Consider the following 15,030-nt stretch of genomic DNA (forward strand, 5'->3'; position numbering starts at 1 on the left):
GGACTATTTAGAAAAGCTGGACGTGCACAAGTCCATGGGGCCGGACGAGTTGCATCCGAGAGTGCTGAAGGAACTGGCGGCTGTGATTGCAGAGCCATTGGCCATTATCTTTGAAAACTCGTGGCGAACCGGGGAAGTCCCGGATGACTGGAAAAAGGCTAATGTAGTGCCAATCTTTAAAAAAGGGAAGAAGGAGGATCCTGGGAACTACAGGCCAGTCAGCCTCACTTCAGTCCCTGGAAAAATCATGGAGCAGGTCCTCAAAGAATCAATCCTGAAGCACTTGCATGAGAGGAAAGTGATCAGGAACAGCCAGCATGGATTCACCAAGGGAAGGTCATGCCTGACTAATCTAATCGCCTTCTATGATGAGATTACTGGTTCTGTGGATGAAGGGAAAGCAGTGGATGTATTGTTTCTTGACTTTAGCAAAGCTTTTGACACGGTCTCCCACAGTATTCTTGTCAGCAAGTTAAGGAAGTATGGGCTGGATGAATGCACTACAAGGTGGGTAGAAAGCTGGCTAGATTGTCGGGCTCAACGGGTAGTTATCAATGGCTCCATGTCTAGTTGGCAGCCGGTATCAAGTGGAGTGCCCCAAGGGTCGGTCCTGGGGCCGGTTTTGTTCAATATCTTCATAAATGATCTGGAGGATGGTGTGGATTGCACTCTCAGCAAATTTGCGGATGATACTAAACTGGGAGGAGTGGTAGATACGCTGGAGGGGAGGGATAGGATACAGAAAGACCTAGACAAATTGGAGGATTGGGCCAAAAGAAATCTGATGAGGTTCAATAAGGATAAGTGCAGGGTCCTGCACTTAGGACGGAAGAACCCAATGCACAGCTACAGACTAGGGACCGAATGGCTAGGCAGCAGTTCTGCGGAAAAGGACCTAGGGGTGACAGTGGACGAGAAGCTGGATATGAGTCAGCAGTGTGCCCTTGTTGCCAAGAAGGCCAATGGCATTTTGGGATGTATAAGTAGGGGCATAGCGAGCAGATCGAGGGACGTGATCGTTCCCCTCTATTCGACATTGGTGAGGCCTCATCTGGAGTACTGTGTCCAGTTTTGGGCCCCACACTTCAAGAAGGATGTGGATAAATTGGAGAGAGTCCAGCGAAGGGCAACAAAAATGATTAGGGGTCTGGAACACATGAGTTATGAGGAGAGGCTGAGGGAGCTGGGATTGTTTAGCCTGCAGAAGAGAAGAATGAGGGGGGATTTGATAGCTGCTTTCAACTACCTGAAAGGGGGTTCCAAAGAGGATGGCTCTAGACTGTTCTCAATGGTAGCAGATGACAGAACGAGGAGTAATGGTCTCAAGCTGCAGTGGGGGAGGTTTAGATTGGATATTAGGAAAAACTTTTTCACTAAGAGGGTGGTGAAACACTGGAATGCGTTACCTAGGGAGGTGGTAGAATCTCCTTCCTTAGAGGTTTTTAAGGTCAGGCTTGACAAAGCCCTGGCTGGGATGATTTAACTGGGAATTGGTCCTGCTTCGAGCAGGGGGTTGGACTAGATGACCTTCTGGGGTCCCTTCCAACCCTTATATTCTATGATTCTATGATTCTATGGTCAGGCTTGACAAAGCCCTGGCTGGGATGATTTAATTGGGTATGGGTCCTGCTTTTGAGCAGGGGGTTGGACTAGATGACCTCCTGAGGTCCCTTCCAACCCTGATATTCTATGATTCTATGATTCTATGAATGTCCCCTTAATACAATTCTCTTATTTCAACCAGGTGACCATGAATGATATCACTCTCCTGAGGATAACACAGAGAGATAAAGAATGGATGTTCCTTGAATGCCAGCAAACACTGGGACCACACGCTGCCATGCTTTCTTATACAATGATTCCAGACGACATGCTACTGGCCTGGTGTGGTAAAGTGTCCTACCGTGGAGGACGCAATAAGGCTGCCCTCCCCAGAAACCTTTTGCAAAGGGTTTGGGAGTACCTTCAGGACAGCTTCCTTGAGATGTGCCTGGAGGATTTCTGCCCCATCCCCAGACACGTTAACAGACTTTTCCAGTAGCTGTACTGGCCGTGAATGCATCCCAAGTCTTCAGGGCAAATTAATCATTAAACATGCTTGCTTTTAAACTGTGTATTATATTTACGAAAGTACACTCACCGGAGGTGCCTTCTCCACCTTCAAGGTCCGGGAGCCCAGGTTGGGAGGGTTTTGGCTCCAGGGTGATAAACAGTTCCTGGCTGTCGGGGAGAACGGTTTCTCCGCTTGCCTGGTTTGCACTATCATCTTCCTCATCCCCAAAATCCTCATCCCTGTTGCATGAGACTCCCTTGCAGGAGTTCGCGTACAGGTGTGGGGTAGTTGTAGGGGCACCCCCTGGAATTTCATGAAGCTCAACATAGAAGCGGCATGTCTGGGGCTCTGACCCCAAGCGGCTGTTTGCCTCTGTGGTTTTTTGGTAGGCTTGCCTGAGCTCCTTAAGTTTCATGCGGCACTGCTATGGGTCCCTGTTATAGTCTCTGTCCTTCATGCCTTTGGAGATTTTTGCAAATATTTGGCATTTTCTCTTTTGGAACGGAGTTCTGATAGCATGGATTCGTCTCCCCATACAGTGATCAGATTCAATACCTCCCATTCAGTCCATGCTGGAGCTCTTTTGCAATTCTGGGATTCCATGGTCACCTTTGCTGATCAGGTATGTATGCTCATAGAATCATAGAATCATAGAATATCAGGGTTGGAAGGGACCCCAGAAGGTCATCTAGTCCAACCCCCTGCTCAAAGCAGGACCAATTCCCAGTTAAATCATCCCAGCCAGGGCTTTGTCAAGCCTGACCTTAAAAACCTCTAAGGAAGGAGATTCTACCACCTCCCTAGGTAACGCATTCCAGTGTTTCACCACCCTCTTAGTGAAAAAGTTTTTCCTAATATCCAATCTAAACCTCCCCCACTGCAACTTGAGACCATTACTCCTCGTTCTGTCATCTGCTACCATTGAGAACAGTCTAGAGCCATCCTCTTTGGAACCCCCTTTCAGGTAGTTGAAAGCAGCTATCAAATCCCCCCTCATTCTTCTCTTCTTCTCTTCTGCAGGCTAAACAATCCCAGCTCCCTCAGCCTCTCCTCAAAACTCATGTGTTCCAGTCCCCTAATCATTTTTGTTGCCCTTCGCTGGACTCTCTCCAATTTATCCACATCCTTCTTGAAGTGTGGGGCCCAAAATGTCGAATAGAGGGGAACGATCACGTCCCTCAATCTGCTCGCTATGCCCCTACTTATACATCCCAAAATGCCATTGGCCTTCTTGGCAACAAGGGCACACTGCTGACTCATATCCAGCTTCTCGTCCACTGTCACCCCTAGGTCCTTTTCCGCAGAACTGCTGCCTAGACATTCGGTCCCTAGTCTGTAGCGGTGCATTGGATTCTTCCATCCTAAGTGCAGGACCCTGCACTTATCCTTATTGAACCTCATCAGATTTCTTTTGGCCCAATCCTCCAATTTGTCTAGGTCCTTCTGTATCCTATCCCTCCCCTCCAGCGTATCTACCACTCCTCCCAGTTTAGTGTCATCCGCAAATTTGCTGAGGGTGCAATCCACACCATCCTCCAGATCATTTATGAAGATATTGAACAAAACCGGCCCCAGGACCGACCCTTGGGGTACTCCACTTGATACCGGCTGCCAACTAGATATGGAGCTCACCTGTTCTTATCAGCTTGCCACAGTGGCCAAACAGGAAATGAAATTCAAAAGTTTGTGGAGCTTTTCTTGTCTCCCTGGCCAGTGCATCAGAGTTGAGAGTGCTCTCCAGAGCGGTCACAATGGAGCACTCTGGGATAGCTCCCGGAAGCTAATACCATCGAACTGTGTCCACGCTACCCCAAATTCAACCCGGTGATGTCGATTTCAGCATTAATCCCCTCGACAGGGAGGAGTAGAGAAATTGATTTTAAGAGCCCTTTAAGTTGACAAAAATGGCTTAATTGTGCAGGGTTAAATCAATCTAATGCTGCTAAATTCGACCTAAACTTGTAGTGTAAACCAGGGCTAAGTGTCCTGGGCTGAAAGTATTGTGTGGGGGAAAGTCCTTGCTTGCTAGTCCTGTCTCCGATGTGTGGGCTGAGATCCCTAAAAGGAGGATTCCGGCATGTTGTCAGTGGTCACCTCTGTTCCAGGACTGGTGTATATAGTGTGCAAACAAACAAGTTACACTGAGAAATTACCCAGACTCCACATCACTAATTTTCCAGTGGGAAATCAATCTGCAAGACCTGAATTCTGCTACCGCTCAGCAGAAGGGTGAGAATATTGTTAAATAAACAAACATTAGTAATTACTGATAACATCAAAGTTCCTTGGGAGAAATATGTCCATTGGGGGTATGAATGGGAGAGAGATTCTTCCATCCAAATCTTTCATTTGCAAACTATGGATTAAATTTACTTTGCATTCAGTTTCCTGTGTGTCTGTTAAACTGTGTGGCTTCAGCACCCAATCTGGCAGACCTGAGTCATCTTAGCCATTGATTCTTGTGCAATTGTTCCACTGAAGGCAATGGGACAGTTGACATGAGTAAAGATTGCTCAGTAGTTTCAGTCTCTGCATGGCCCTGCACTCCACGGTCGCTGCATTACATTTCAGCCATGCAGAGCAATGACCTCAAACAGCTGGTAGCAGAAAGGCGATTCCTCTGGGAGTGGGAGGTTGGTTGCATCAGGACAGTTGTTTGTACTGTCTGCACAGAAAACACAGTGCTAATTCCCCAGGCTCAACCTCTTCAGAGGTGGAATCAAGGGAGACACAGCCTTCCATGGAGAAGGATACAAATATGAGGGCTCTGCACTGTGTAAATGGAGGGGGAAGAGCATGTTCTAAGACAGATCGCAGCAGCTGCTCGTCCATTCAAGTAGATGCAGGTGTCTTTGCTGAGCAGATCTAGTTTCTACTGAATGATGAGACCCAAGTAGTTCAGTGGTGGAAACCGAGTCCTGGCTGCCAAACCCTGAGAAATGAGAGGTCATCACTCGAAGCTTGAGCTGTCCTGTGGTTACAGGTGAGCACCCTTTTCCTGAGTGTGTTTCTATACCATCTTCCAAACAGGGGCATGAATGTGCTGTGTGAATATTGTTTGCAATGCTGTTGTAGCCGTGTTGGTCCCAGGATATTAGAGAGACAAGGTGGGTGAGGTGATATCTTTTACTGGATCAACTTCTGTTGGAGAGCGAGACAAGGTCTCTAGCTCTCAAAAGCTTATCTGTTTCTCTCTCCAACAGAAGTTGGTCCAATAAAATATATTACCTCACTCACCTTGTCTCTGTGAATATTAGCAGTTTTAGCCTCACCATCCCACAGCAGTGCCAGTCAATGTTAATAGCACCATTTAACAATGAGGAAATTGAGATATGTGTCTTGTGAAAGGTCCTCAGCTAAGGATCTGACTCAGGATAACTAGGATGAAGCCTGGAATAGAATAATGGAAAATCAAAAGTAAATAAGCTGACCAGATAACAAGTGTAAAAATCGGGACGGGGGTGGGGGGTAATAGGTGCCTATATAAGAAAAAGCCCCCAAAATTGGGACTGTCCCTATAAAATCAGGACATCTGGTCACCCTAAAACTAAGGGTATGTCTACACTACGAAATTAGGTCGAATTTATAGAAGTTGTTTTTTTAGAATTCGAGTGTGTGTGTCCCCACAGAAAATGCTCTAAGTGCATTAAGTGCATTAACTCGGTGGAGCGCTTCCACAGTACCGAGGCTAGAGTCGACTTCTGGAGCGTTGCACTGTGGGTAGCTATCCCACAGTTCCCGCAGTCTCCGCAGCCCATTGGAATTCCAGGTTGAGATCCCAATGCCTGATGGGGCTAAAACATTGTCGCGGGTGGTTCTGGGTACGTATCGTCAGGCCCCCGTTCCCTCCCTCCCTCCATGAAAGCAAGGGCAGACAATCGTTTCGTGCCTTTTTTCCTGAGTTACCTGTGCAGACGCCATACCACGGCAAGCGTGGAGCCCGCTCAGGTAACCGTCACACTATGTCTCCTGGGTGCTGGCAGACGCGGTACGGCATTGTTACACAGCAGCATCAACCCATTGCCTTCTGGCAGCAGACGGTACAGTACGACTGGTAGCCGTCATCGTCATGTCTGAGGTGCTCCTGGCAATGTCGGCCAGGAGCGCCTGGGCAGACATGGGCGCAGGGACTAAATTTGGAGTGACTTGACCAGGTCATTCTCTTTAGTCCTGCAGTCAGTCCTATTGAACCGTCTTATGGTGAGCAGGCAGGTGATACAGATTGCTAGCAGTCCTACTGTACCATCTTCTGCCAGGCAGGCAAGAGATGAGGATGGCTAGCAGTCCTACTGCACCATCTTCTGCCGAGCAGCCATGAGATGTGGATGGCTTGCAGTCCTTCTGCACCGTCTGCTGCCAGCCAAAGATGTAAAAGATAGATGGAGAGGATCAAAACAAGAAATAGACCAGATTTGTTTTGAACTCATTTGCTTCCCCTCCCTCCCTCCCCCCGCCCCCCCATCTAGGGGACTCATTCCTCTAGGTCACACTGCAGTCACTCACAGAGAAGGTGCAGCGAGGTAAATCTAGCCATGTATCAATCAGATGCCAGACTAACCTCCTTGTTCCAATAAGAACAATAACTTAGGTGCACCATTTCTTATTGGAACCCTCCGTGAAGTCCTGCCTGAAATAGTCCTTGATGTAAAGCCACCCCCTTTGTTGATTTTAGCTCCCTGAAGCCAACCCTGTAAGCCGTGTCGTCAGTCGCCTCTCCCTGCGTCAGAGCAACAGCAGACAATCGTTCCGTGCCTTTTTTCTGTGCGGACGCCATACCAAGGCAAGCATGGAGGCCGCTCAGCTCACTTTGGCAATTAGGAGCACATTAAACACCACACGCATTATCCAGCAGTATATGCAGCACCAGAACCTGGCAAAGCGATACCGGGCGAGGAGGCGACGTCAGCGCGGTCACGTGAGTGATCAGGACATGGACACGGATTTCTCTGAAAGTATGGGCCCTGCCAATGCATGCATCATGGTGCTAATGGGCCAGGTTCATGCTGTGGAATGCTGATTCTGGGCTCGGGAAACAAGCACAGACTGGTGGGACCGCATAGTGTTGCCGGTCTGGGACGATTCCCAGTGGCTGTGAAACTTTCGCATGCGTAAGGGCACTTTCATGGAACTTTGTGACTTGCTTTCCCCTGCCCTGAAGCACATGAATACCAAGAGGAGAGCAGCCCTCACAGTTGAGAAGCGAGTGGTGATAGCCCTGTGGAAGCTTGCAACGCCAGACAGCTACCGGTCAGTTGGGAATCAATTTGGAGTGGGCAAATCTACTGTGGGGGCTGCTGTGATGCAAGTAGCCCACGCAATCAAAGATCTGCTGATATCAAGGGTAGTGACCCTGGGAAATGTGCAGGTCATAGTGGATGGCTTTGCTGCAATGGGATTCCCTAACTGTGGTGGGGCCATAGACGGAACCCATATCCCTATCTTGGCACCGGAGCACCAAGCCGGCAAGTACATAAACCGCAAGGGGTACTTTTCAATAGTGCTGCAAGCTCTGGTGGATCACAAGGGACGTTTCACCAACATCAACGTGGGATGGCTGGGAAAGGTGCATGACGCTCGCATCTTCAGGAACTCTGGTCTGTTTCAAAAGCTGCAGGAAGGGACTTTATTCCCAGACCAGAAAATAACTGTTGGGGACATTGAAATGCCTATAGTTATCCTTGGGGACACAGCCTACCCCTTAATGCCCTGGCTCATGAAGCCACACACAGGCAGCCTGGACAGTAGTCAGGAGCTGTTCAACTACAGGCTGAGCAAGTGCAGAATGGTGGTAGAATGTGCATTTGGACGTTTAAAGGCACGCTGGCGCAGTTTACTGATTCGCTTAGACCTCAGCGAAACCAATATTCCCACTGTTATTACTGCTTGCTGTGTGCTCCACAATATCTGTGAGAGTAAGGGGGAGACGTTTATGGCGGGGTGGGAGGTTGAGGCAAATCGCCTGGCTGCTGGTTACGCGCAGCCAGATACCAGGGCGGTTAGAAGAGCACAGGAGGGCACGGTACGCATCAGAGAAGCTTTGAAAACCAGTTTCATGACTGGCCAGGCTACGGTGTGAAAGTTCTCTTTGTTTCTCCTTGATGAAACCCCCCGCCTCTTGGTTCACTCTATTTCCCTGTAAGCTAACCACCCTTCCCTCCTCCCTTCGATCATTGCTTGCAGAGGCAATAAAGTCATTGTTGCTTCACATTCATGCATTCTTTATTCATTCATCACACAAATAGGGGGATGACTACCTACGTAGCCCAGGAGGAGTGGTGGAGGAGGGAAGGAAAATGCCACACAGCACTTTAAAAGTTTACAACTTTAAAATTTATTGAATGCCAGCCTTCTTTTTTTGGGCAATCCTCTGTGGTGGAGTGGCTGGTTGGCCGGAGGCCCCCCCACCGCGTTCTTGGGCGTCTGGGTGTGGAGGCTATGGAACTTGGGGAGGAGGGCGGTTGGTTACACAGGGGCTGTAGTGGCAGTCTGTGCTCCAGCTGCCTTTGCTGCAGCTCAACCATACACTGGAGCATACTGGTTTGGTCCTCCAGCAGCCTCAGCATTGAATCCTTTCTCCTCTCATCACGCTGCCGCCACATTTGAGCTTCAGCCCTGTCTTCAGCCCGCCACTTACTCTCTTCAGCCCGCCACCTCTCCTCCCGGTCATTTTGTGCTTTCCTGCACTCTGACATTATTTGCCTCCACGCATTCATCTGTGCTCTGTCAGTGTGGGAGGACAGCATGAGCTCGGAGAACATTTCATCTCAAGTGTGTTTTTTTTTTTCTTTCTAATCTTCACTAGCCTCTGGGAAGGAGAAGATCCTGTGATCATTGAAACACATGCAGCTGGTGGAGAAAAAAAAAGGGACAGCGGTAATTAAAAAGACACATTTTATAAAACAGTGGCTACACTCTTTCAGGGTAAACCTTGCTGTTAATATTACATACATAGCACATGTGCTTTCGTTACAAGGTCTCATTTTGCCTCCCCCCACCGCGTGACTACCCCCTCAACCCTCCCCCCTCCCCGTGGCTAACAGCGGGAAACATTTCTGTTCATCCACAGGCAAACAGCCCAGCAGGAATGGGCTCCTCTGAGTGTCCCCTGAAGAAAAGCACCCTATTTCAACCAGGTGACCATGAATGATATCTCACTCTCCTGAGGATAACTCAGAGAGAAAAAGAACGGATGTTGTTTGAACGCCAGCAAACATACACTGCAATGCTTTGTTGTACAATGATTCCCAAGTATGTGTTACTGGCCTGGAGTGGTAAAGTGTCCTACCATGGAGGACACAATAAGGCTGCCCTCCCCAGAAACCTTTTGCAAAGGCTTTGGGAATACATCCAGGAGAGCCGCGAATGCCAGGGCAAATTAATACTTTCACATGCTTGCTTTTAAACCATGTATAGTATTTTAAAAGGTACACTCACCGGAGGTCCCTTCTCCGCTTGCCGAGTCCAGGAGGCAGCCTTGGGTGGGTATGGGGGGTACTGGCTCCAGGTCCAGGGTGAGAAACAGTTCCTGGCTGTCGGGAAAACCGGTTTCTCTGCTTGCTTGCTGTGAGCTATCTACAACCTCATCATCATCATCTTCTTCGTCCCCAAAACCTGCTTCCGTATTGCCTCCATCTCCATTGAAGAAGTCAAACGACACAGCTGGGGTAGTGGTGGCTGAACCCCCTAAAATGGCATGCAGCTCATCATAGAAGCCTACAGACAGACCCGCAACCTGAAGCAAATACTCACCAACAACCACATACCACACAACAGAACCACTAACCCAGGAACCTATCCTTGCAACAAAGCCCGTTGCCAATTGTGCCCACATATCTATTCAGGGGACACCATCACAGGGCCTAATAACATCAGCCACACTATCAGAGGCTCGTTCACCTGCACATCCACCAATGTGATATATGCCATCATGTGCCAGCAATGCCCCTCTGCCATGTACATTGGTCAAACTGCACAGTCTCTATGTAAAAGAATAAATGGACACAAATCAGATGTCAAGAATTACATCTTTCCTCTTGTTTTTTCCTACCCCCCCCCAGATGTTCTGGTTTAACTTGGATTTAAACTTGGAGAGTGGTCAGTTTAGATGAGCTATTACCAGCAGTAGAGTGAGTTTGTGTGTGTATGGGGGTGGGGGGGAGGTGAGAAAACCTGGATTTATGCAGGAAATAGCCCGACTTGATTATGTAAAGAGTTGTCACTTTGGATGGGCTAGCACCAGCAGGAGAGTGAATTTGTGTGTGGGGGGGTGGAGCGTGAGAAAACCTGGATTTGTGCTGGAAATGGCCCACCTGATGATCACTTTAGATAAGCTATTACCAGCAGGACAGTGGGGTGGGAGGAGGTATTGTTTCATATTCTCTGTGTATATATAAAGTCTGCTGCAGTTTCCACGGCATGCATCTGATGAAGTGAGCTGTAGCTCACGAAAGCTCATGCTCAAATAAATTGGTTAGTCTCTAAGGTGCCACAAGTACTCCTTTTCTTTTTGCGAATACAGACTAACATGGCTGTTACTCTGAAACCTGTCAAATCCACTAGTACATCAGGAGGATGTTAAACAGAAGCTACTAAAGTTAGACATTTTTAAATCAGCAGATCGAGATAACCCACATCCAGGAGTTTAAAAAATGCTAGCTGAGGAGCTCACTGGGCTGTTGAAACGCTGGAAGAAAGCTCATGTTGTGCCAATATTGGGAGGACCAATGGGAGGACCAAGGTAATTATAGGCCTATCAGGCAAGATAAGGGAGTGGCTGATTGTGAGGTGATTGACATAAGCTGGGACCGTATAGATCATTGTTGCAACCAAAGTCCTTTAGTGGCACCAAATCTTGTATAAAGGGAGTCAAATAAGGTGTCAAAGACAAGGTTATGGTTTGCTGGTGCTGATTATGCTGTCTATTTGTGTGTATTATTTTTGTAGTTAAAGTTATGAGTATTGGCTCTATACTGTCTGTATTGCAAACTTATGCTACGCTTCTCCGTGACACCCCAGACAAGTTGGTGTCAGCTCTGCCTAGCCTGCTTGATGGCCCATTAAGGACCACCAGATATACAACTGATCCATTGAGAGAGGTTGTCCTTCTGTGGCACTAATGTCATTACTCGTTTCTCCTGCAGCATAGATTCCTTCATCATTCTCTCCTGCCCAGACACCTATGTGATTGAGATGGCAGCTTTTATCATCTTGATCATCGTCATCCTGGGATTATGTTCAATAACTCTGGTCTCCTACATGTACACCCTCTCCACCATACTGAGAATCCCGTCAGCCCAAGGCCAGCAAAAGGCCTTTTCCACTTGCTCTTCCCCTCTCACTCTTGTGATTTATGGTACAGCTCCACCATCTTCCTGTATGTCAGGCCTTCCAGACAGAATGCCTTGGACATGAACAAGACTGTCAACACTTTGAACACCATTGTAACTCCACTGTTCAACCTCTTCATTGACAGTCTGAGAAACAAAGAGGTGAAGGAGACTTTATGGAAGGTATTCAGTGGGCCATGAAGTTGTTTTTGAATGGCTTAGATGTTACTGGGTCTGATTCTCAGCCTGTGCTCATGTTCCTTTCAGTAGTAACTGTCCTTGTTGTTGTTCTTTTAATGCTGGTTCCAATTTTACATTTACAACTTTTGTATTTGGGTAAAATGTTCAGAAGTGCCTAAGGGCCAGATTTGCAAAGGAATTTAGGCACCTAAAGATTCAGATAGGCCCCTAAATACCATTAAAGATCTAGCTTCTAGGAGTCTAATTTTTATTGAAAATTTACCGGACGTGAGCTCCTAAGGGGCATATTTTCCAAGATATTTAGGTGTCTAAAGATGCAGATAGTTGTTTAGTGGGCTTTTCCAAAGCACTTCAGCAGATGAGGCACCAAAATCCCATTGATTTCAGTGGTAGCTACAAATACTTTTGAAAATCTGTCCCTTAAAATCTCTCGAGAGGTCTCATCAACAGCCCGTTGGCATGAATGAACATCTTTCAACTGAATTAAATGGCCTTTCGATCAGGCCCTATCTGGACATTACTTTTAGCAATTCACATTTGGGCCCCCATCCTGAGATCCTAGCTCAAGTACTAAATTATATTATTTTGAGTCGTCCACTTGACTCTAACGGGACTACTCACACTAGGAAAGAAAGCTTGTGCATAAAGCGTGTGGAGGATCAAGACCTTAGTGACACTGAATCTGCACTCAGAAGTTTGTCCTAAGTTTAAATTTGTAGCAACTCCAGAATTTTCATTATCTGTGATGTATGACTGGTTGGCCAACTCACACGACATTGTGTCTGTTTCCTGGTTCAATAGCTGAAAAATTATTAAACAGCAGACTAAAGAACAACAGGCAGGAAATAAAGAATGATGAACAACCACGGTGGATTTTTTTTTTTAATTAGTGAAGAATTTCAAAAAATCAAACTTATTTCCCTTTTTAAGGGTTCTAAGTTTGGGGATCCTACATGTTGGTAAATGGAAACAAGTCAATAACGTTTTTTAGAAAGTTTTCTGTTTAAATGTTGTCGAAAATTGAAATGAAAAATTTAATTAAAAAAAGAAAACAAAAATTCAGTAAATCAACAGTTCTTTACAAACAATTTCGTTTTTGAAAATGGTCATTTTTCAACAAAAAGGAATTACAAGGGAGAAAGAAGTTCAATTAATGGTGATCAATATGTTTTCACAGAATGTTTTTTATCAAATGAACTTAATTTAACTGTGACATTTCTGATTGATAAAGGCAATGGTGTTTATGTAATAGACTTGCATTTTTCTAAAGGTTTGATTCAGGGTAACATCACATTATTTAAAAAAATAACACTACACAAAAACAACAGTGAATTGATTAAAAACTGGCTAACTGATAGTTCTCAAAACATGACTGTTCATAGAATCATAAAATATCAGAGTTGGAAGGGACCTCTGTAGGTCATCTAGTCCAACCCCCTGCCCAGAGCAGGACCAATCCCCAACTAAATCATCCCAGCCAGGGCTTTGTCAAGCCTGACCTTAAAAACTTCTAAGGAAGGGGATTCCACCACCTCCCTAGGTAACGCATTCCAGTGTTTCACCACCCTCCTAGTGAAAAAGTTTTTCCTAATATCCAACCTAAATCTCCCCCACTGAAACTTGAGACCATTACTCCTTGTCCTGTCATCTGCTATCACTGAGCATAGTCTAGATCCATCCTCTTTAGATCCACCTTTCAGGTAGTTAAAAGCAGCTATCAAATGCCCCCTCACTCTTCTCTTCCGTAGACTAAACAATCCCAGTTCCCTCAGCCTCTCCTCATAACTCATGTGTTCCAGCCCCCTAATAATTTTTGTTGCCCTTCGCTGGACTCTCTCCAGTTTTTCCACATCCGTCTTGTAGTGGGGGCCCCAAAACTGGACACAGTACTCCAGATGAGGCCTCACCAATGTCGAATAGAGGGGAACGATCACGTCCCTCGATCTGCTGGCCATGCCCCTCCTTATACACCCCAAAATGCCATTGGCCTTCTTGGCAACAAGGGCACACTTTTGACTCATATCCAGCTTCTCGTCCACTGTCACCCCTAGGTCCTTCTCTGCAGTACTGCTGCCGAGCCATTCGGTCCCTAGTCTGTAGCGGTGCATTGGATTCTTCCGTCCTAAGTGCAGGACTCCGCACTTGTCCTTGTTGAACCTCATCAGATTTCTTTTGGCCCAACCCTCCAATTTGTCTATGTCCCTCTGTATCCTATCCCTACCCTCCATCGTATCTACCACTCCTCCCAGTTTAGTGTCATCATCTGTTGGTGGGAACTATTGATTTTAATGGGTGATAGACACCTAGATGCTTTTGAGAATCCCACTAGGTTCCTAAATACATTTACGTATCTTGCCCTTGATGCTGGACTTATTTGTATTTTTGTATATTTGTATCGAGACCAGTCTTATCATCAAAGTGTAAATAAACTTTAACTTTTACCTTTGTATCCCCCTATCTTTTGGAAAGTGTTTTACTTATTAAGGCTGGGGATTTCAAAGGAGTGTAAAGACATAGGCTGGGTTTACCAAAGGAACCTGAGAGAGTTTCAATAGAATTTTTGCACCTATGTCCCTTTGGCCTCTTTGGAAGTCCCAGCCGTAATTGGAGCTGGTTGGAATTTTCATTGTAGAGGAAATTACAATATTTTGAAATTGGTTTTTATCCCAAATCTGGATGAAAATTTAAAACGTGCTGATACAGACTAATACGGCTACCACTCTGAAACTTGTATTTAGCTGTGACACCTTTCCCAGACCTGAAGAAGAGCTCTGTGTAAGCTTGGAAATTTGTCTCTCCCAACAACAGAAATTGGGCCAATACAAGATGTTACTTCACCCAATGCTCGGAAAACCCCATCAAGGAGATGAGATACGGGCACGCCCAATAAAGGAGAAAACACTGGCAACACTGTCTACCCAAACACTCAGCATCTCCCCAGGCAGAGGAACCAGAATGGAGATGGGGGTGGAGGGGCAGGGAGCCATGGCCCCATCACTTTTAAAAGTGGGAGGGGTATGTTCTCCCACTTTTTACTGGCCTTAAGGGTGAGCGATGGTGGGGAGGGGACAGAGAGGAGCAAGCGTGGGGAAGGGCCTTGGTGGGAAGAGGCGGCACGAGGGTGGGGCCTCGGGGGAAGAGGCTGTGTGGGGGTGGGGCCTTGGTTCAGGTGTCGGTGGCCCCCCCACTTCTAGGGAGCTTCCAGCGCTCCTGTTCCCAGGCACTCCCACCTCATAAAGAAACAAATCAATCCACCAGTAAAAAAAAACAAAAACCCCCTAAAATAAAATTTAAAAAATCTGAGAAAGAAGCAAGAACCAAACAACTGCACTGATACCACAATCATATCTTTTACCCTGAGGGGAAGAACAAAAAAAGGAATGGAGTCTCTGGCTCCTCAGGGTCTACTAGGGGCTTTGCTATGGCTCCTGATTTTATGTGGAAGGTGCT

General features: G+C 46.7%; 1 pseudogene; it reads right to left on the minus strand.

The window, feature by feature from the left end:
• The window catches only part of LOC125621471 (von Willebrand factor A domain-containing protein 5A-like), a 276,958-nt pseudogene that overhangs the window by 89,985 nt on the left and 171,943 nt on the right, over positions 1-15,030 (minus strand).

The sequence above is a fragment of the Caretta caretta genome, chromosome 14, assembly GCF_965140235.1.
Source record: "Caretta caretta isolate rCarCar2 chromosome 14, rCarCar1.hap1, whole genome shotgun sequence".
NCBI lineage: Eukaryota > Metazoa > Chordata > Testudines > Cheloniidae > Caretta > Caretta caretta.